At 42.5% G+C, this 21,724-nt stretch overlaps 1 protein-coding gene and 1 long non-coding RNA gene across 4 annotated transcripts in view; one reads left to right on the forward strand and one right to left on the reverse strand.

The window, feature by feature from the left end:
• Positions 1 to 6,408: 6,408 nt before the first annotated feature.
• The window catches only part of Phldb2 (pleckstrin homology like domain family B member 2), a 235,332-nt gene continuing 220,016 nt past the window's right edge, over positions 6,409 to 21,724 (forward strand). For both annotated transcript variants that reach the window (XM_037209732.1, XM_037209733.1), the window contains exon 1: positions 6,409 to 6,590. The gene's annotated coding sequence lies outside the window, so the exon portion shown is untranslated. The remainder of the gene's footprint in view (positions 6,591 to 21,724) is intronic.
• Positions 10,907 to 15,670, reverse strand: LOC119088787. 2 transcript variants are annotated; one of them, XR_005092515.1, is made up of 3 exons: positions 15,370 to 15,670; positions 12,946 to 13,139; positions 10,907 to 11,255 (listed from the first exon to the last, which is right to left on the reverse strand). It is a non-coding gene; the product is annotated as an uncharacterized LOC119088787 (long non-coding RNA). The 2 variants fall into 2 exon arrangements; XR_005092514.1 differs by lacking the exon at positions 15,370 to 15,670 and having other exon boundaries at positions 12,946 to 13,175.

The raw sequence follows: 21,724 nt of genomic DNA on the forward strand, positions 1-21,724 counted from the left end.
TGTTTCTTTGGATGGAACGAACATTTTCTTACTGACCTGCCTGCGTCTAACTTTGTTTTAAATATCTGGGGACTCATGTGAGCCTGTCTGTACTCCCTAAGATGGGCAGTGTGTGGAATGTGTACACAGCCATGTCTGCCAGGCTTCTCCAAGCTCTATCCCTAGCACTTCAATTATTTCTGGTAAAGTTTGCCCAGACCTTAGTGACATCCAGAGTTCCACTCGATTACCATCTCTAACTCACCTGATTTGAGGAATTGCTGGATGTGATAATACCCAGCAATGACCTAGCCGTGCATACAGTGACTAAACAAGAGTAATCTGATGTTCCTGTTGCAATGGAGATTGCAGTATTTGTCTTTGTGTAGTTATTTCTAATGGGATACCTAGGTCTACTTCATTTCCCCAAACCCACTCCCCATTTTTTTTTTTTGCCTTATACATTCCCAAAATAGTGAGTTGTTATCGAAATCCTTTGTATGAATTTAGCAGAGATCAAATTTAGTTTGCGTAATAATGCATCTCAACAGAGCCAAATGTCGGAGCACGTAATTAGGATTGACGATGTGTCTGTTAAAGCTACCTCTGCAATTTAAGAACTGTCCCAAAGTGGGATTTTTCTTCCTGGTGAGGTGTTGCTTTAGGAAATCTGCCACACCAACTCTGACCAACTTTCATGCACTGTGGTCAGGGATTCCACTTGTTTTTTTTTTTTTTTTTTTTTTAAACTTGTATTCATATATAATGTTTGAGTTGCCCAAAATACCAGGTTTCATCATGGTAACCTCAAGTATGTGGTATTCGATGACCAGGCCCAAAGTCAGTCAAGGCGGGTGTGATCTGGGTGGCATAGGGGCAGAGATACGTTTCTCCTTCTTCAACTTCTGAGCAAGTGCTTTGGTGGAGACCTGGCCTCTGTGACAAAGAAGCTCTTGCATTATGGATGGACTCTGTAATACCTCACCACAGATTAATTTCTCATGTTACCGCCAGGCTGTAAGCATAGCACATGGACAGACCCAAGCTTTTATACGAGCTCCATCACCTCCCAGCTGTGTGACCTTAGGCAAAGTCCATCCGAATCTCTATGTAGAGAACTTGGTGCTGAGTAGACATGCACTAGGAGCGATTAGAGTGAGGGGCTGTGGCTTTGCATCTCCACCCTCTAAATAGCACCCAGCACCACGCCTTTAACATAGTTGCCTGACAACACACATGTTGATTGAACGATTTGTCAAGAACTTGTCACCGAGACACAGAAGCAGCAACTTCAGACAGTGTAGTCCACTTATGGGAGCTTTGCAGGGAAAGGTCTGGATGGCACCGGGTACCTAGACCTAGTTCATTCTCATTCTCCCCCACCCTGATTATGGGGAGGTCAGTGGCAAAGAAGTCAATAGAGTATAACGAAGACACTGGAGACAATGTCTAAGAAGCAATCATAGATTTCTAGATTCAACCACCAAAAATGGTGGTTATTTTTTGGAGTATATCTTAGAAGGAGTAAGTGAAAATAGGTTTTTTGGTGTATAGAAAGTTGTCAAATTCCTGCACCAAATAAGTGTGGTTCAGACAGTGGGACTCATACCACGGGTGACATACATTGTGGGCTAAAGCGGACCGTGTCCTTAAATAAAATGATTGCCACTAACCATTTAGTAACTCCAATCAGTTAAGAAGAGTGAAGTCTCAGTTGAGTGAGGAAACCTTTTATCATCTAAACAGAAGAAGCATCCATACCCAGCTAATGTTCAATATCATTTTGAACATTGCATTGCATTTATTTATTTTGCCCTTTCTTTGTAAATGTAGGTTTTTCAATAAGGGTAGAAATTCCCCTTTCAAATAGATGTAAGCTTTTTAAAGAGTGCATTGTGGAGAAACTATTGAAGTAACCTACATTTCTGACTCTTTCTAGATTTCTTGGGGGTGGAGGATGCAGCTGATGGAACTACACATTCTACCCTAGAACTGAATTCTGTGTACATATGTCGGCTACTATGTGAGATAGAAAAACCAGCTCTTCTTTTTGTCAAAAGGGAACTTCATGTTTTCCATGGAAGTCCGTCTTCCACATTTGGAACAATTCGTACCTGAGGGGAGGAAAAGGTCTTTGTGTCAGTCACACCCATGGCCACACTGGGTAAATATTGAATGCAGAGAGCAAATCCCACTCCTTCACCTTTGAAAATGATTCCCGAGAATGTGAATTCCCAAGGCTAAGTAAGATGCCTGAAAGTCCTTGATATTTTAATGTAACATTTTTTTTTCAAAAGAAATTCTTCCAACCAGCAGCATGTTTTTGTTTTCCCCTCAGCAAATCTGTTCCCTGTGACCAAAGGTATGTTATCATTTTGAAGACTTGCAACCATCCAATCTCACAGCGGGTGAGATGTTGCAATGTAGGGACAGTGGCCGTGTGCCTCAGACCTCACCCAGGATGGCCTGGATAAGTGTTAGGCCAATGTGTTTTCACAGCTGGCCAATGTTTGGGGGGTAGCATGGAGCTTGGAGGAACATAGAAGTGTGGCTTCTGTCCACGAGCACCATGTGTACGTACAATCAAGCAGCTTTACCTAAGGTACCAAGCATTTGGAGAGAGGGATTTTTTCCTGGAGAGAATGGTGCCGAGAAGTGTAAGATGAATAGCTAAATGGTCTTATTAATGAAAAACTCAGAGCTAGATATTGAGGTAAAAACTGAGAGACCAGCAAAGCAGAAAGAAGCCAGCCATGTTCTTACCACTTGGCAATTCTCAGCCAAAGAGACCTGCTTCCTGTATACCCACGCCTATATGCCTTTCTGTTCTGCATCTCATTTCCTTTCTCTGCCCAGCTACATCACTTCCTGTCTGTCTGCACAGACCTCCAGTCCTCTGTGGTTAGTGCGGAGATTAAAGGCGTGTGTCACCATTCCTGGCTCTGTTCCTAGTGTGGCCTTGAACTCCCAGAGATCCAGAGATCCAGATGAATCGCTGCCTCCGAAGGCTAGGATTAAAGGTGTGTGCTACCATTGCCTGACTTCTGTGTTTAATATAGTGGCTGTTTTTCCCCTCTGATCCTCAAATAAACTTTATTGGCATGCACATAGAAAATATCACCACAGAGAAGCAAAGTTCTTATTGCATAAAGAGGCCACTGAAAGACATTCTTTGTTCAACCTGAGAACTCAAGCTACTGTGTGACCTGAAGACTTTCTTGCTTGATCTTCATTGAGTGTTCACTCAGTCTAGGCCCAGGAGACCTCAGTTTACCCTTCTGTGAAGCCTTGTGAACTTATCACACATCAGAGATTAGTTCAGGAGAGCTGAAATGCTGCAAAATGATAAAACAATGTACAAGAATCTTAGTTACATGTGTGTTTCTTTATGGTAGAAAATCTAGAACTTTCATCTGTATCCCTGGGGCTAGAGAGATACCTCAGTGGTGAAGGGCCTGTAACTGCTCTTCAGAAGGGTCTGAGTTTGCTTTCCAGCATCTGTGTTGGGTGGCTCAGAGGCAGCTCTAACTCCATCTCCGGGGAATTTGACTTCTTCTGACTGCTATGGGCACCACCACTCACATGCACATACCCACACACAGCCGCATACAAATGCATATCACTTAAACAATAAAATAAATCTTTAAAAAAGCAGATCTATGATCCTAAGAAGTTACAAAGCACTGACCTTCAGTAGCTGTGAAATGAATTATTACTTAAATTCTGCTAAGCAAAGAAGTATGGCTAATTTAGACTACTACTAGAAAAGCTTGCTCCTCTCTATTAAAGAGAACTAACACTCGTGTTAAGTCTTTTAGTATAGATGGTCTCTTTTGAGAGGTAAAGTCAGAAAAAAAAATCAATTAAAAAAACACACTAAAGCTGGGCAGTGGTGGTGCACACCTTTAATCCCAGCACTTGGGAGGCAGAGCCAGGCAGATCTCTATGAGTTTGAGGCCAGCCTGGGCTACAGAGTGAGTTCCAGGAAAGGAGCAAAGCTACACAGAGAAACCCTGTCTCAAAAAACAACAACAACAACAAAAAAAAACAATGACAACAACAAAAACCACTCTAAGACTCAAGGGTCATATGGAACAGTTAGATAGACTGTAGCAGGAGAGTAAGCACCTCACTGGTAGACACAGTGAGATTTGTACGCCTTGTACAGTCTGGACATCACCTCTCAGAAGGAGGTGAGGAAATCAGAGCTCTCCATGAAGTGTAGCTAGAAGAAAAGATCCAGAAGTTATGTAACATGGGACATGTGGAGAAGGGCTATAAAATTATTAAGTTATAATATACAACTTAGTGTAGATATTTCTAATGTTTCCAAGTTGTTACATGCCTTAGATTTAAGGATTTTTTAAAAATTATTATTTTATGTGGATGGGTGTTTTGCTTGTGTATGTCTGCACATAATGTGTATGCACAGTACCTGCAGAGGCCAGGAGAGGGCAGTAAATCCCCTGGAACGGGAGTTACAGATGGTGGTTAGCTGCTGGGTGCGCTGGGAATCAAACCTGGGTCCTCTGAAAGAGCAGTCCAGTTCTCTTAACTGCTAAGCGATCTCTCCAGCACAGATTGAAGTTTCAAATTTAAGAATTTAAGACTTTAGCTGTAGAAAGGGTTAAAGAACACATGCCAGGCAATACTCTCACAAGAAAAACAAAGCGAACAATGCCTGATTAGCTGAAGTTCAGCTTTGCGTCTCTTCCTGGTGCTTCCGGCTGCCTCCCCTGGCACCATGGTGTAAAGAATAACTAGGGCAAGGGTTACCATTTCAAAAAATAAAGACTGGCTGAATAAGAGCATTCCCTGGACTCAGTATCATTAAGCATGGCATGGATTATCAAATGCCTCTTGCCACACAAATTGCACTTAACTTGATAACTGAAAACAACTCAAATTCATTATCATGCAGGTCTGAAGTCAGGTCTCAAAGGTTTAAAATGAGCCATTGAGATCATGTTCAATGTCAGTGTCCACAAGGAGGACCCATTTCTTTGTCTTTTTAGCAGATGTCTACATTCCTTGACTCAGGGTCTCTTTGTCCATCTTCCAAGCCAGTAACATGGCATTTTTAATATTCGACTCTGCCTTTGACATTACCTGGCCTCTGATTTTGACCTCTTATGATTATGTAAGATTCCACTTAAACAACAATAATCTGCCATCTCAAGATCCTAATCTATGAAGCCCCACCTTTTCCTAAAGACCTATAAGCAGTTGGTGACTGCTGGGAGATGGAGAGGCATTTTCTTCAACATGCAGCCGCTGGTAATTTGTCCATGGTTCTATCAGTAATCCTAATTAAATTAATTGGCACACCACACACACACACACACACACACACACACAAACACACACACACACACACAAGCATAATCTAATTTGCAAAGACCATTTTTACCATGTATGGTAACATATTCACAGGTTCTGGGAACCAGGCCTGGACACCCTTAGGAGCTATCAGCCAGCCTATTTCAGACTGTGTCATGGGAATATTACTGCTGCCTTTGCCCTCAGAGCAGATCTAGTTCTGATCCCAGTTTTAGCCCTGCCTTCTGGTTGTGAGCCCATCACTCCATCAAGCCTCTGCTCCCTCACCTTAAAATGGGGGTAAAATATGTGGTCATATATCTATCATATACCACATTTTCAATACATACAGCCTTATTTCTTCAAAGAACTGTAAGATGTGTGGGGTGTTTACCCACCAACCCCACATTTTCCCAGAGTTTTCTTGAGTGTGAGCAGCAGGAGATATTAGATAGAAAGAATTATATTGCGGAGAACCTTGCGGAGATAAACAGATAGAAAATAAAGGATAGCCTCGAGAGGGCCTGGAACCTTTTCCAACGGGCCCGACTGTCTCTGCCCCAGGGTTTTTATAGAGATGCCAAGGGGTGGAGCAAAAGACCTCCTCCCCCAGCACAGCCAAGTGCAGACCATCTCAGACACCTGCACTCAGGCCCGTGGTCCTGATCATCCTCTATTCGGACCTGCTGGGTAAAGCCACAAGGAACCTGAGAACGAGATCCCACAAAGATGATTCTCAAAAGAAGAAGAAGAAGAAGAAGAAGAAGAAGAAGAAGAAGAAGAAGAAGAAGAAGAAGAAGACATCAATAGAAGAAATTCTATTACTAAATTGGAGGTTTAATCAAGGATCTTCCAGATTCTTTCCTGAGGGTGCTAAGCTATAACAGAGTAAAGCTTTCCTTTCTCAAGGCCTCTTGACCATAGACCCAGTGACAAGGTAACCACTTTGTGGGGAGTCAATAGCTATTAGCTAAAGTCAACTGCTTTCTGCCACCACCTCCCAGTCCTGCTCTCGGGTTCTGTCACCCAGCTCTCTGGTTGGATTTGAGTAGGCTTGGTGTATATTGATTGGTTAGATCTGCAGCCGAGGCCAACACAGAGTCCCTCCTTCACATCTGGCCACACTCCTGACCATAAGCAAGTTGTGACCAGCAAGGAAGGAGACAGCAGGGACACACCGCTTTCTTGCCTGGGGAAGAATGGAAACCTGTGTTGCTTCTTGCCCCAGCCCCAGACTCTCCAGCTGAGTGGAGAAGCTGGGAAAGACGGTGGATAGGAAAGCAGCAGCGGAGGTAGGTAACCTAGCCAGCCACTGCTCCTTCTCTCAAGATCCCAGAACAAACAAACCCCTTGCCTTGTCTCCTCACTAGGATGTCTTTGATAATGGCCTGCTGAAGACATCGGTGTGTGACAGGGGAATTCAGTTATTTGTCCATCAATATATTCTGGAAAGGCAGCTCTATTTCCCTCTATCTCCTCTCCTCTGTAAGTTGGTGATTGTTCCTCTGCATGTTTCAAGTTTCGCTGAGATTTATTTTCATCTTTTATCATAGGATATCGTATTTGTGATTTATTGGCAAGTCTTCAATGATGCTGGTTCCACCAACACAGCTCTTTGCTCCAGAACTCTAATTGTGTGCTTCTTTCTGCTTACAAAACAAACCAGAGAGGACAGCGCATACAATTCTGAGGGATGTACTGTCCACTCAGAGGGCTGTTAATGCCAAGTGACAGGATTTCTCAGAAAACCACATGCACTTTCCTGCTTTGAAGCCTAGGGGGTTAAAAAGTCCTGAAATTCCTGGAGCAGAATCAAGTCTATTTACCTAAGCTTATCACCAGGGCAGCCAGGTCAATCATTTACTGACCCGGAGCTGTCTCCTACCTTTAAAGGAGACCACCAAAGTCCTTGTCTGAGTGACCCATAGAATACACACATGGTTATATAAAAGGCCTGAAGCCAGAGCCCATATGCCTTTTTAACCCCTAAAAGACTATTCTTCCCTGAGTGGTAAGAACCCCAAGGCCCATATCAGCTCAGTGATTTATTAACTCAATTGAGACTCACACACAGACCTGATGCCTAGTTTCACCACAAGCACAATAGACTGTGGCTTTGCAGAGAGTCTCATCTGTCACTACCCAGGAAAGATAGTCTAATGGTCCAACAAGATATTAACTGATTCTCGGAAGAGAACAAGATTATATAGAAATAATGGGGAAGGGCTAGAAATTCCCTCAATTCTATGCATTCCAGAAACTTTTAACAAATATAACCTCTCTTCTTTAGTCTGACTGTAAGTAACCCCACTAGCTGCAGAAATGGCATATTGCCACTGCACAGGCCTGTAATGATTTCCACCTCTGACAATTATTAGTCAGGTGGTTGGTGGTAGGGAAGCCTAGTTCTTCTGAACTCCATTTAGGGAACAGATTGGGCCATGCACTAAATGGAGTGATGTGTGATTCTTTTCAGTCAATCATTTACAGCTACAATGTGAATCCCCTCAGGTCAAGTTTGTGGCTCAAATTTTTAGTAGCCTTTATGGTTCACTAGATGCAGGAATCGAGACCATTGCAGACATTAAACCCCACTTGTGATTTGGAGAAAGTCTGGTCTACCTCCCAGGAACATCTTGGGGAATGATGAAGAGCTGAGTTCTGTGATGATGCCCTGAAAAATGTTAAATGTGTCTCTCGCTGCAACCTTGAATGTGTCTGTAAATAACACAAGCTACAGAGGCAGGTTTGTACAAGGCAAAGGCTGTAGGGCATTCAAATATACTGGCTAGACTTACCCACAGTGCTGTAGGTTGCCTTGCAGGACTTTCGTGTCCTTTCTGTGCAGTATCTAGCTCATACTAGAAGGTCGGTGTGGTAGATCTGCATTTTCTGTCCATCGGATATTAGCAAGGGAGAGATTACTGTTGAGAGTGGGTGACAGAGGGTAGGTAGGCACTGTCATTCCTTTGACATATTAGGAAGTTAGAACCATGAAAGTTAATTGATTTTTTTTCCATGATGATGCTGTGGTCGGAGGCAGAGCCAGGACTGGACTCATGTCTGCCTTGTTCCCAGTCTGTTGTCTTTCTGGTGAGTCATAGAGTTGAGTACACAGAACAGCATAATCTAGAGAGCCAAGCCAGCAAGGCAAACACTGCTCACCGACACAGATTCCACACTGGTCCCTGGTTATGCCTTTCCTGGGGCCAGCTGGGTGCCGCTACAACCCAAAGACACAAGCAGTGGGCTACACACATCTTCGGTGGGAAGTAAAGGAAGAAGAAACAGGCAGGGATAAAAGGAAGTATGGCCTAGTGAGCTCGGTTCATTCTGAGGTTAGGACTCAGTGCCTTTCATTTCGTGCCCTTCAAACCCATGGTCCTTCATGAATGAAAATGTAACTGATGCCACCACATCTCTAGGAACTCAAAAGTTTACCATCTCATGAATCCCAGCTAATGTCCACTCACCTAAATCCAAGGGATTTAGTCGAATGAGGCTTTAAGCAGGAACCATTAGCAATCCATTCTATCAGAGTTCCACTATCTACAATGACACAGACCCATGCTGGCTTGGAGTCTGAGTGGCTTGTTGCTTAAGAAATAATTGAGCAATCTACAGCAACAAGTCTCTCTTTGCCCTCCAATTCCAGGCTCTGTTAACGTCACATTTATCTTTAAAATGTCGTTAGCCCGGTCTGGCACCAATTGCAAGGCAGCCACAATGCCCAGTATTTACACAATTAATATAAAGACAGCCATCATGAAATGTGGTCAGTTAAACATTGTTAAACAAAGGGTTTCTTCTTTTCGCTGGCCTGCCCGTTCACAGCTCAAGAATATGGCAACAAAGGCCTTACAAGTAGGAATTTGTATATGAATCACCATGCCCGCCTTTTTGGTCAGTTGGCCCCATGTTAACTTTAGTCCTGTGCTATCAGTCTTACCTAAACACCAGAAGAAACAGAGGAAGCTGAAATAAGGAGGACCATGTCTTAGAAGAGTGGTCCACCTGTACTAAACATTAGATGAAGAAATGATAAGATACCATTTACTAACCTTTTTATTAGTTCTAATAAAACAAACCTATACGATGTGCCCACGTCGCAGATTCATGAACATGAGGTGACCTTTGGGTTAGCTTGTATCTGGCCTGAAAACCCATGTTCTGTGCCACCGTTCTCAGAAAGAAGGATACACAGTAGGAGCAATGCTGTGTCCATTGCCAGCGTAAAAGGGTGAAGAGTCCTTTTCAAAGCATTTGTTCAGCTCCTCAGAGACAATATTTATTCCCCTTCCCTGTCCTCCATCAGATGTGACCCTGTACTGGTAAAGAGCCCTCCTTTCTAGGAAAATGCCACAAAACAGCCAACAACGTCTACAGGCTCTCTTGTGAGCCCTTTGAGAAGCTGTGACAGAAATTCATTCTGACCTCTGTCACACTCTCCTGTTAGCTTATATGGTTAATTTTAATGTAATGTAGAGGAAACAAGTTTTTGTTTATCATCACATTGTGAGTGTGGTGATAGGGCTTTGGCCTGCTGTGCATATGACTTATCAGCCTTGGCTACAAGCTTTTGTACAAGTTGATTTCTGCAGTCACATTGGTCTTAGAGAAAACTCAACTTTTTCAAAACTGTCTTTATGGTGTGTCAGTTGTTTTATATAGTGTCGTGGCAGCCATTTGAGATGAGCACTGTATTCTGGTTCTATCCTTTTAGATAAGAAACTTGAGACCCGATCCCACTGAGAGATTTTTCTCAGTCTCTCTCAGTTAACAAGCCCCAAGCTTGAATCTCAAATTATTGATTCTTTGTGTGTGTGTGTGTGTGTGTGTGTGTGTGTGTGTGTGCTACACAACGATTCTTCCAGATGCTTCATGCCTCCAAATGGGAGCAGTGAAGGCTACAGCTATTCGCAGCCCTGAAAAATGTCAAATGATTATACAACCTGTTCTCAGGCTATAGAGATCCATTCAAACAGCAGTTCCCTGGTTTGGGGCTAGAATTCTGTCAGGTCAGAGCTGTAATGCTGTTACTCTAATTAGATTTTGCCGAGTAATGAAAATGAAGGCAGTAATTGTTGCTTAATAAAATTGAAGGACCAAAGTTTGTGCCCTTGAGCAAAGTAAGACATCAATGAAGTTCATACCAGAAAAAATAAATAAATAAATAAATGAAAACACTCTTCTCTAATCTGTGTCCCTTGAGGTAGTTTGTATTGGTAAGGGTGGAAGAGCCACTACACTCTCCATATAGTCATGCCCTGGTTGACAACCAAACATATTCTCAGAGTTGCTATGGACCTTGGTGCAGGAGAATCAGTAAGTTTGAGGTAAGCAATAGAGAAAATGAAACTCCTATCCTGGCCCACAGCAACTTCAAAATGGTTGCACTCCTGTCTCTAACTGTAAGGTCAATTTTCTTTAAAGGAACAAAAAATGAGATTAATGTAAAATAATAATAATAATTATAATAATAAATAATGACAATTTATCATAGCTTGGAGAGCTTCCTAGAATGTAACATGAAGATGAGATTTTCACAGAAGACATCCATTTGTATTTGAAGGGCAGGATTCAAACAGTTTTAAGTTTCACTATGCAATGTGGTAACTCTCACAAAGTCTTTTATTTTTTATATAAAGCCAAAACATTATGAAAAATGCTTGTTGCAGAGAATTCTAACTAAGCCAGATGATCGTTTGTCATCACTGGATTGCTGTTGTCGTGGGTGCATTTCTTAGGAAAAACCTTGGACAGTGTCTTTGGCTGGTGCTCCAGTGAGTTTCTGTGGAAAGAGGGCTTTCATCCATGGGGCCACTTTGTGGTGATCTCCTTTGGTTTCTCAGGGTGAGCAACTGAGAGCTTGTGGTTTGGATGCAAGAGGAGAGGAAATGCAGAAACCAAGCAGAAGAGTTCTCAGGGAAGGCATGTGTGGCAAGCTTCTTGACAGCCTAGGAAAACACCAGTACGGTTCTGTCAACTCCAAGGCAATGACGCTTTAACTTCAAAGTCCTGGATTCCACAAAATCTAACTTTTTCCTAGCTAGCAGTCATGAATATAAGCAGAACCAATTCCCAGAACCTGACTGGCCTCTACTGAAACTCATCTTGTCTTGCATCTATCTACAATATGATGCCCCTCCCAACCCGACCAATGCCCCCCTCCTCCTATGTTCCTGTCTTATTTGCTGTTTTGTGAGTCGCTGAGTTTAACCAGGCCTGTTGGGGTGAGCATGGATTTAGAATTAGCCAATAGAACTTGGCGGGCTCCCAGTGGCTACACAACTATAATCAATGGCTCATTACCCCAGAATCCATAAGTATCCAATATTTCATGAAGGAGAGGTCGGATCCCTTAAGCCTACATAAGACCCATGACTGTCTACTGACAAGCCCAGGCTTGTGGAGGCCCAGTGCGGACAACCCCTGCTGCTGTGAGTTCGTGTTTGCAATGGCTGTGCCATGCCCAGGACACATTTTCCAGTTCGCCCTTCCACCTTTTGACCCTTACATTCTTTCCGCCCCCTCTTCAACAGTGTTCCCTAAATTTGGGGGGAGAGGAGCGTAAACACCTTGTTTAGGGCTAAGCACTCAGTTGCCTCTTCTTCTCAGTACTATGAGCAGCCACGAGTCTCTCCATTCACTGGCATTTATTGCAAAGAAACATCTCTGATTAAGGCTAAGGGTAGGATTCCTCTGTGGTTATAAATGTAAGTGATTAGCGAGCAATTTGTCACCATATTCATTTAGCTACACAACTGTGGTAAGTTCTCTCCTAGGGCCTAAGCATCAGGCATGGATTCCCTTCTATGGAGAAAGCATGAAACCTAACTAGAGAGTGTTCAGTGGCCCCCTCAGGATATGCTAGTGTATGCTAATCAAATCTTTACATAAAGAAAATACGGAGGGTCTGAAGAGCTGTCTTAGAGTTTAAGAGCATTACTGCTCTTATTGAGGACTCACATGGTGACTCACAACTACCCATAACTTCAGTTCCAGAGGATCCGAGACCCTCATCTGGCCTCTGTAGGCTCTGCCCACACAAGGTACACATAACTGCATGCACATGAACACAAATTCACATAAACAAAGTCAGCAAATAAATGCTAGTGTCTTAGACATGTAATTCTGAGCCTGCCAGGCACTGGGGAGGCTGGCATCACCCGTCTTTGTAAAGAAGGGGCCCGTTCAGCTGTGAGATTGCAGCGAGCCACACTTAAGTTCACATCCAGCTGCACCCCTGGCCCTGATGAGGAGCTTTGTCTCTCATGTGTCCCTAATGAGCGCTTCAGAGAGCACCCATGACTGTCAGTTTCCGTTAATAAATAAACAGCAGCTCTTACAGGTGACACCACCTGCCTGAGGTTAAAGAAGCATGGCAGTGAGTCAGATGGAACGTTGTGTATTTTGGAGGAGGGAGTGGAAGACTTGAACCAAAGATGGACAAGAATGGGACTGATCCTTGCCTCTATTGAGGAACAGAACAATAGCCAAGGGCTGAGGAAGAGCCTACTCTGGATGCCGAGACCACCCTTGTCCACCTGCCCATCCCCCCAACCCCACACCCCTCCTCCCCCACCCCACCCCACCCCATCCCCACCCTCCCCCACCTCCCCACCCCGGCCCAGGCAGCTGCCTCACCCAGAGTTACTCAGCCAGCTTATTGCTGACTTATGCCTGAGCTCCTGTTTCTTCTTGTAAGCTCCATGAAAGGGTATTTGTAAGGAACGAAGCACAGCATTTCAAGGAAGTGAGAATGCATCAGAGATCTTCCCCGAGGGCCTAAGCTGGAAGGGCAGTTTGCTTTGGAGAGCTTCTGAGGTCTCTCTCATAATCTGCAGAAATGAAGGGCATCATGATGACTGGCAGGGCTGTGACATCCATTCCAAGCACTGCAACTCCCCGCCCCCAGGGCGGCAGGGGGTGGGGGTGGGGGGGAGTGGGGTGGGGGTGGGGTGGGGGAGGTGGGGGGGGTGGGGGGGTGGGGGGGGTGTTGTTTCATCCTGTGCTCCATTTCTTCTCCTAAAAAGGAAGGATTAATGTTTGCTCACTAAGACACTGTGAATTTGTTTCTTTTCCTGTTACTGTGATAAAACATCTTGCCAAGAGTAACCTAAAGGGACGAAACGGCTGTTTGGGGCAAACCGTTTGAGGTATAGCAAGTCATAGGAGGGGAGTCAGCAGGATGGCAGGAATTAGAGGCAGCTGGCCACATTGTATCCACAGTCAGGAAGCAGCCAAAGGTGAATGCTAGTCCTCAGTTCTTGTCTTACATAGGGGTTACTATAGCTATGATGAAACATTATGATCAAAATAAACTTGGGGAAGAAATATTTTATTTGGCTTATGCTTCCACATCAGTGTTCATCGCTGAAGGAAGTCAGGACAGGAACTTAAGCAGGGTAGGAATCTGGAAGGAGGAGCTGAAGCAGAAGCCATCAAAGAGTGTTGCTTACTGACTTGCTCCTCATGACTTGTTCAACCGGCTTTCTTATAGAATCCAGGACCACCAGCCCAGGCATGGTACCACCCACAATGGGCTAGGCCCTCCCCATCAATCACTAAGAAAATGCTCCAATGGTTTGCCTATAGTCCCATCCTATGGAGACATTTTCTCACTCAAGGTTCCTTCCTCTCAGATGACTATAGCTAGTTTCAAGTTGACTAAAACTATCCAGCCCAGCTCTCTTTCTCCTTTATATTCAGTCTAAGACCCCATCCAGAAAATGGTGTCACTCACAGGTAAGTTGGGTTTCACCTCACTTAGCCTAATGTAGACAATCCCTGAGAGGCATGTCAAAAGGCTTGTCCTGTTAAGGTGATATTAATTATTAATCAGTATTAACCATCACACATTGTATGGATTCTAGCAGACCAGGGAAGCTATGTTCAAAGAAAGCCACTAACAGCACTGAACACCAACCTCTGCTTAGAAATACCAATAAAGAAAATGTGGCATTTCTGTGGACCCACATTGCTTTATACTATCTCTTCAAATGTATACTCCCACTGAAGAGTCACATTCCAAAAAGACTGAACAAGAAAGTAAGAACGGTATTACACATAGATGGGATTTAGAGTGTATGTCACTGCCCATTTTTGTCCCATTTTGAAAAGGAATCTTAATATTACTGCGTATTATATACCATAATTTATATATTATACAAATTTTTCTGGGGGAGGAGTCAATGCTATGGAGTCATAAGAAGAGTCTGGGTCTCCTGGAACGATCATCAAGCAGCTTTCTATTGTACCAACAAAAGTCATACTAAGTCTTCCTGCCTCTAAGCTTTTACTCTATTCCTAATATCTAAATGACTTCCTGGGTACTTTCTGAGGAAGAGGTATTGGTAACTCAATAAGTAATGTATAGTTGATGTTATCTATAACCATATTGGCTATAGCCACATTTAAGAATCCATAAAACAAGCAAGTTGATCACCAAAAGGCAACTTTAATGGTTTGAGTTCACCATCCACTTGGCAGAATTTACCATCTATCACCAGGGATACGGGCCTCTAAGCAAGTCTTGGGGGGAGTTTTCATAATAAGGTGGAAGTAGAAAGGTTCACCGACTGTGGGTGGCACCATTCCCTGGGTGGGGAATCCTGGGTTATAGAAAGATGGAAAGAATAAGCTGAGCACTAGCATTCAGGCATGCATTGCTCTCTTCCTCTGGCCATGGCCATGAGATGACCAGCTGCCTCAATCTCCTGCCACTACACTTTGCCTGCCATAATCAATAGGACTTGGGACTTGAGCTAAATAAACACCTTCTCCCTTAATTTGCCTTTGTCAGGGTAGTTTATTGCCCAACAGAAAGGAAATTAATACAGTACTCCCAAGTTACTGACCATAAAAATCCAATTGAAGCCCCAGGGAAGAGTGTAAACTTATAATGCTACCTTGTACTAGCTCTTCATGCACTAAGAGAATCAGAATGGCTCCTGATCCAAGAATATTGAGATCAAACTTTTCTCAAAATATAGACCTCCATGCCTTCATGCAGTTCCACCAAGTTTAAAGAGAAAAAGACATGATGTTAAATACAGTATAATTTCTCACCTGTTTTCTTAGTGAATGACAAAATACCAGCCGGAGTGTTCTTCTAGAGTCAACGAGTGTCCCATTGCTTCTTAATTCAACTTAGTTTCTATCATTGACTGGGTTATCTAGCTTTGCTTGTTTTTTAGCAGTGGAGGAAGGGTTTAATAGTATGAAGTAAAATTGTATTCTAAAGTCAGGTGTGGTAGCACAAGACTTTGATCCGAGCATTTGGGAGGCAGAGGCAGACAAATATCTGTGAATTTGAGATCAAGCTTGTGAGTTCGAGGACAGAAAGAGCTATGCACTAAGATGTTGTCTCAGAAAAATGTATTCTATTTTCCCTACTTTAAAAAGCCCCCTGATTACCAATTCATATAGCTGCCTATAACTTTCACTCAGCCACTGATAGCCAAGGAAGCCAGAGCCCGTCTGTTTCCTGTCTCAATGATTCAGGCAAGAAGAGCTTATCTAGTAGAAGTTTCCCAGAAGAAGCATGACTCTTCTTTATATTCCCATTTTTACTGCCTTCTGGGGCAAAGGGTGGGAGACAGCAATTTAACCAGAGGGGTTTTCATACCATACATTTTAAAGTACTTGAGAACTCTGAGTGTCTTGCTTTAGTTAACGTGGAACTAAAATAATTTACACAGTGTGTGAGTGTGAGCACGCACATGTGTGTGTGTGTGTGTGTGTGTGTGTGTGTGTGTGTACTTTGCACGGAAAGAATCCTAATATGACAAAGACAGTAGAAAATTCTACAACAAGGAAAATGCCACCAGGACTATTCCTGGATGTGGGTTATACAAAACGCAAGTACTTGTTTAATTTCTGGAATTAATTAGTATCTATTTAAATGACTGGCCTTGAAGATTCCTATTGACAGCATACTCCATGCTTTAAAATTGCTACAACATATTTTGGTCATTTTTAGAAAAGGCACACTACAAGACTCTTTGGCATGCAAATAATTCTTCAGTGATAATCTAAATAAATCTCAAGGTTGGTTAACTATATGAACTTCAGATGTCTTCAGTAACTCGTGGCATGCTCAGCTATATATCCCATCACCATCTATCTGATTTTAAGTGATATTATCAACAAGTTAACTCATAAAATTTGAGGAAATTGATCCATGGATACAGTGACCTAAGCATCACTTGTTGGATTATGTGCATAGCCTGCACATATTTTTAACTCTCTTTTTCAGAGGTATTCCAACCATGTCTGGTTTTGCTTAATCTTTGGCTGTTTCCCATAAGTAGATTAGCTGAGGTCACCACACTTCCTCTTTCAAGCCCTATCTGGTGAATCTCCAATAATGGTACTCTGATTCCTCAGATGCATTTGTATCAAAAGCTATCAACTCCCTCACTTTCCCCTAGGCCAAGGTCATAACAGCATGCTGGAAAAAAAAAAAAGCAAATGTTTTCTTTTGCTCTAGCACAGACCCAGTAAGAAGGCATCTGTAGAGTGCCTAATGCATTTTGGACTCTGCTGAGTGCAGACTCAACATGAGTATTCACGTTGACAGTTGTTCTCAGAAAGTAGACCAATGTCTCATAGAATAGATAAATCAAAGAAGCAGTCGTTACGGCATCATGCAGGACTGTGAAGGCATCAGGGAATGATACAGCACAGGCATGTTCCCAGGGGATGGATATTCAGGAAGACAGTTGGAAGAACTAAGGTCTACTTGGTGTTTCAAATAAAATAAGTATTTCAAATAAAGTAAGATTAGAACTCACATCTTTCCATTTTAAGAGCTCAGAACTGGAAGAATTTGCCTAACTCTCCTCAAGTTACCAGAGTAGAGAGCTGTGGTAGCCATGGGTAAGGAGACTTCACTCCCTAAAGTGGGAAGGAAAGAGGGAAGTCCAGAGAGATAGTTTTAAATACAAAGTCAGAGAAACAAAGTGGAACTGTTCCCAGAATCGGAATCTGCGCCTGATGCTGGTCTCTTCAATGGGAGCATTCATTTAGAGGCATTCTCTCCAACCCAAGCTTCTCACATTCCCCCTGGCCACAGAGACGTTCGCCTGGTAGACAGTCCTGTTATAAATCTGTTGTGCTTGGGTTTAATTTATCCTGGAGCAGCTTTAAACAAAAATGGTGAACAAACAGAACTAGAGAAAGGACAGTGAGAGGTCCCTAAGTCAGCACCTGGTACACAGGAAAGGTGAGATTAGATCATAGCTCCGCCCACCCAGAACAAAGCCCAAGGGTTCACAGTAACTGGCAAATCTAACTTTTGCTTAAAACACATTTTAAACAGTGTCAGTCAGAAGGGTAAGTTTCATAGCTTTTGACCTAGACTACATGAGGCTTTCTTACAACGACTTACACAAACATTTATGGTCTGATTAAAAACTTTTATCTCCTTCAATGGTGTTGATGTTTCCTAAGTGGGACCAACAGGTTGTTGAAGTGTCTCCCTCATTTTAAAAGCAGATCATACATCTAACTTTTAATGGAGCAACTTGCATGTGAGTTTTAATCTTTCATCTAGTTTGAAACAAAGAATATATGCAAAGGTGAATTAGGGTACATTTGGCTATATAAATGTTTAAACCCCCTTTTACAGATACTATAAACACATATAAAAATAGAAATAGGGAACTGGAAAAGAATATTTGCCACACAAATAACAGTCAAAAACTGACTGCTTCTAACGAAGTGGTAACTAACCCATGCCACTAAAGTCAGAAGCTAGATGGAAAGTTGGGCCTTGAGTGAATTGGAAATTCACAAAGAAGACAGGTGCACGACCCATAATTGTGAATACATAAATGCCAAGCCACATTGGCAGTGAAATGCAAGCAAACTGAAATAATAAGGTAGTGTTTTTCCCTTTATTAAATTGGAAAAAATTGAATACTAAGAGGTATTGATGAACATGTGGCATTGCTGGAGGAAATGTCAATTGCTGCAACTTAGTCATTAAGGACACTGGCAAAGGAGACAATTCATTGGGTAAAAGTACTTGCTGAGCAAGCCTGATGACATGGGCCACACAAAAAAGCCAGATCCTGTCACAAGCATATGTAATCCCAGCTCTCCTCCAGAAGTGGAAACAGCAGAATCACCTAGAAGATACTGGGCCATGTCGGCCTGTAATACACAATACAAATGCAAAAGCAAGTTATTTTCTGATTTATACCCAGTGATATGACAAATGTGTGGTCATATATCCTGCACTCCAATAAAACTTATCTGGGGATCAGAGGACAGAGTCAGCCATTAGATTAGACACAGAGGCCAGACAGTGATGGCACATACCCTTAATCCCATCACTCAGGAGATGAGAGATTCATCTGCATCTCTGTGAGTTCAAGGACACATTGGGAACAGAGCCAAGCATGGTGGCACACACCTTTAACCCCAATATTTAAGACCTCATGCCTTTGGTTGGGAAGCACATACACCTTTAATCCCAAGAAGTAAGATGGCAGGGCAAAAAAGGTGTATAAGTTGTGAGGAAACAGGAACTCTTTGTCTTAAGACTAAGGATTTTGTAGAGGTAAGAAGGTGGCTGGCTTGTTCCGTTTCTCTGAGCTTTCACCCCAATATCTGGCTCTGGGTTTTTTTTTATTAATAAGACCTTTTAAGATTCATGTTACACAAATGTGTGTTTGCACTCCTGTGAGCATGCGCGCGCACTCACATTAAATTAAATTAAAATAATTAGAGGACACATCAAAACCTATAAAATGACTTAATGTGGATAAGTTTTGATTTAGCCAGGGATAACACACTTCCAAGACTCACCCCAGTAATCTACTTTTACCAATTAAGCTCCACCTCCTAGAATTTCCACAACATACTATACTTTCTGCCTGGCTACTGTCCAATCAGCATTTTATTTATCAATCAATCAGAGCAACACATTCACAGCATACAGAACATTCCACAACACAATTGTATTAAAGGTGCTAGGTACAAAAGAATCATTAGTAGAAAGTAAATATGCCCCCCCCCCAAAAAAAATGGCTGAGATGGAAAAGTGATTAAAAAAGCCGGCGGTGATGGTGCACACCTTTAATCCCAGCACTTAGGAGGCAGAGGCAGGCAGATCTTTGTGAGTTCGAGGCCAGCCTGGTCTACAGAGTGAGTTCCAGGAAAGGCACAAAGCTAAACAGAGAAACCTTGCCTTGAAAAACCAAAAAGAAAAAAAAGAAGAAGAAGAAGAAAGTAAATATGGCAAAAATCATAAAGCTAGTATACAAATGACTAAAATTTGAGAAAATTACTTAGTGCATGATCTCTTCTAAATATGTTTATATCTCAAAATAAGAGCCAAAAATAGGGCAAGGAGCCCAGGGACAGCTGTAGGATGGCTTCTTCCTCTGCAAGTGTTCCAGTTTGCTCTGCTGAAGTAGTCATCCAGCTCTGCCTCAGGCTATTCTTTGGCTTTGTCCAGGAAACCTCTTCCTTTGCTTAAGGAAGAGACTATCATACAGACCAGTCTAGCTGATGTTCTCACTTTCCTAGAAATTCCACTCTTCATCTGGATTTCACACCCTAACTCCTGCATCAATATTTTTCTTTTTACTCTCATTTACCATTTCCTGTTTAGTTTTGTTGTTTGTTTGTTTGAATTTGACCGGGTATGTCTTTCTGAGGAAGTGATCTCAAATCTTGTTCAAATATTTGGAGCAGAGGAGCTGATTGTCTTGTGAGGTGCAGTAGCTCCCATGGTTGGATCACCTGTGGGTACACAGGCACAGTGTGGTTTCTCTCCAAAAGGTTTGATCCTGAGGCAATTGTGTTGAACCCTGGTGCTGTAGTTAGAGTTCTTGGTTTCTGAAGCAGACTAAATCTGGAGCGGCAAAGAGAAATGAGTTGTATTTGAGAAAAGATCAAATAATTCACTTCTCTCTCTCTCTCTCTCTCTCTCTCTCTCTCTCTCTCTCTCTCTCTCACACACACACACACACACACACACACACACACATAGGCACACGTGTATACGCACACATATATGTACACGCCCACTTGTAGAATATTATTTAAAGGTGTGTTACTTTTGTTTATGTTGCATTTGTTTAACTCTGTGAAGCTGTGTTACTGTGCCTGTCTAAAACACCTGACTGTTTAATAAAGGGCTGAATGGCCAATAGCAAGGCAGGAAAGAGAAATAGTCAGCACTGGCAGGCAGAGAGAATAAATAGAAGGAGAAATCTAGAAGGAGGAAGGAAGAGCAAGAAAACAAGGAGAGGAGGACATCAGGGGCCAGCCACCAAGCCACACAGCCAACCACAGCATAAGAGTGAAAGTAATATACACAGAAGTAAGAAAAGGAAAAGGCCCAGAGGCAAAATATAGATGGGATAATTAAAGTTAAGAAAAGCTGGCAAAAAACAAGCCAAGCTAAGGCTGGGCATGTATAATTAAGAATAAGCTTCCATGTGTGATTTATTTGGGAGCTGGGTGGCAAGCCCCCCCAAAAAAGTAAAAACAACCAACAATACACACTACTAATAAATGAAATAACAATGTAAAGTAGAAGAAAGGGGGATCTTGTAAGAGATAAGGCAAGCAAAAATGAAAAGGTCCATGTCGAGTGGTGATCCTACAAAGAAGTCTGACCAGAGTCACTAACTCATGTCCACCTATTGCCGCCCTGCTTTTGTTATGGTCAACAGTTTGCAAATTAAGATATTTGTGTGAGATGAGTCCACATTTTGAAAATACTCATACTGCTTGTTTCCTGTTTCTTTCAAAGTCAGATTTTTGTTTTATTTTGTTTTCCAAGACAAGGTTTCTCTGTGTATCCCCTGGCTGTCCTGGAACTCACTACATAGACCAGGCTGCCCTCCAACTCAAGAGATTCACCTGCCTCTGCCTCTCAAGTGCTGGGATTAAAGGCGTGTGCCACCACAGTCAGCTTCAAAGTCAGACTTTAAACATGGGTTTCTAGCTAAAATTGTTAGTCTTTTAATTTGTACTTTAAAAAAGCATGGTTGAGGTGGAAATGTCTTTTCTGTTAATGTCTGTTGAGACGTAAGTTACAAATTACCTATAAGCCCCTTTTCTTTAAAAAAAAAATCACAAAACTCCATTTTGAGGATAATTTACAGATGGACTATTTTAATCCCTAACAATGTAAGATGTTTATTTCAAGTGTTTTTAAAATATTGCTTACACTGTGGTGATGCAAAACCAGGGACGTGCTTAACTCAAGGACCAAAGAGACATTTCTGGGAAATTCTTAGCCCCTGCAAAAGAAATCTGTGCAGAAACAAAGACACTGCTGTTGTTAATGTACGAAAGAGGATGTGGGCACATATTTTTAAAAATGATTAATCACAGGACTGGCAGGATGGCTCAGTAGATGAAGATGTTGCTGCCAAGCCAGGTGACCTAGGTTCCATCC

Source organism: Peromyscus leucopus, chromosome 12 (genome assembly GCF_004664715.2).
Source record: "Peromyscus leucopus breed LL Stock chromosome 12, UCI_PerLeu_2.1, whole genome shotgun sequence".
Taxonomy (NCBI): domain Eukaryota; kingdom Metazoa; phylum Chordata; class Mammalia; order Rodentia; family Cricetidae; genus Peromyscus; species Peromyscus leucopus.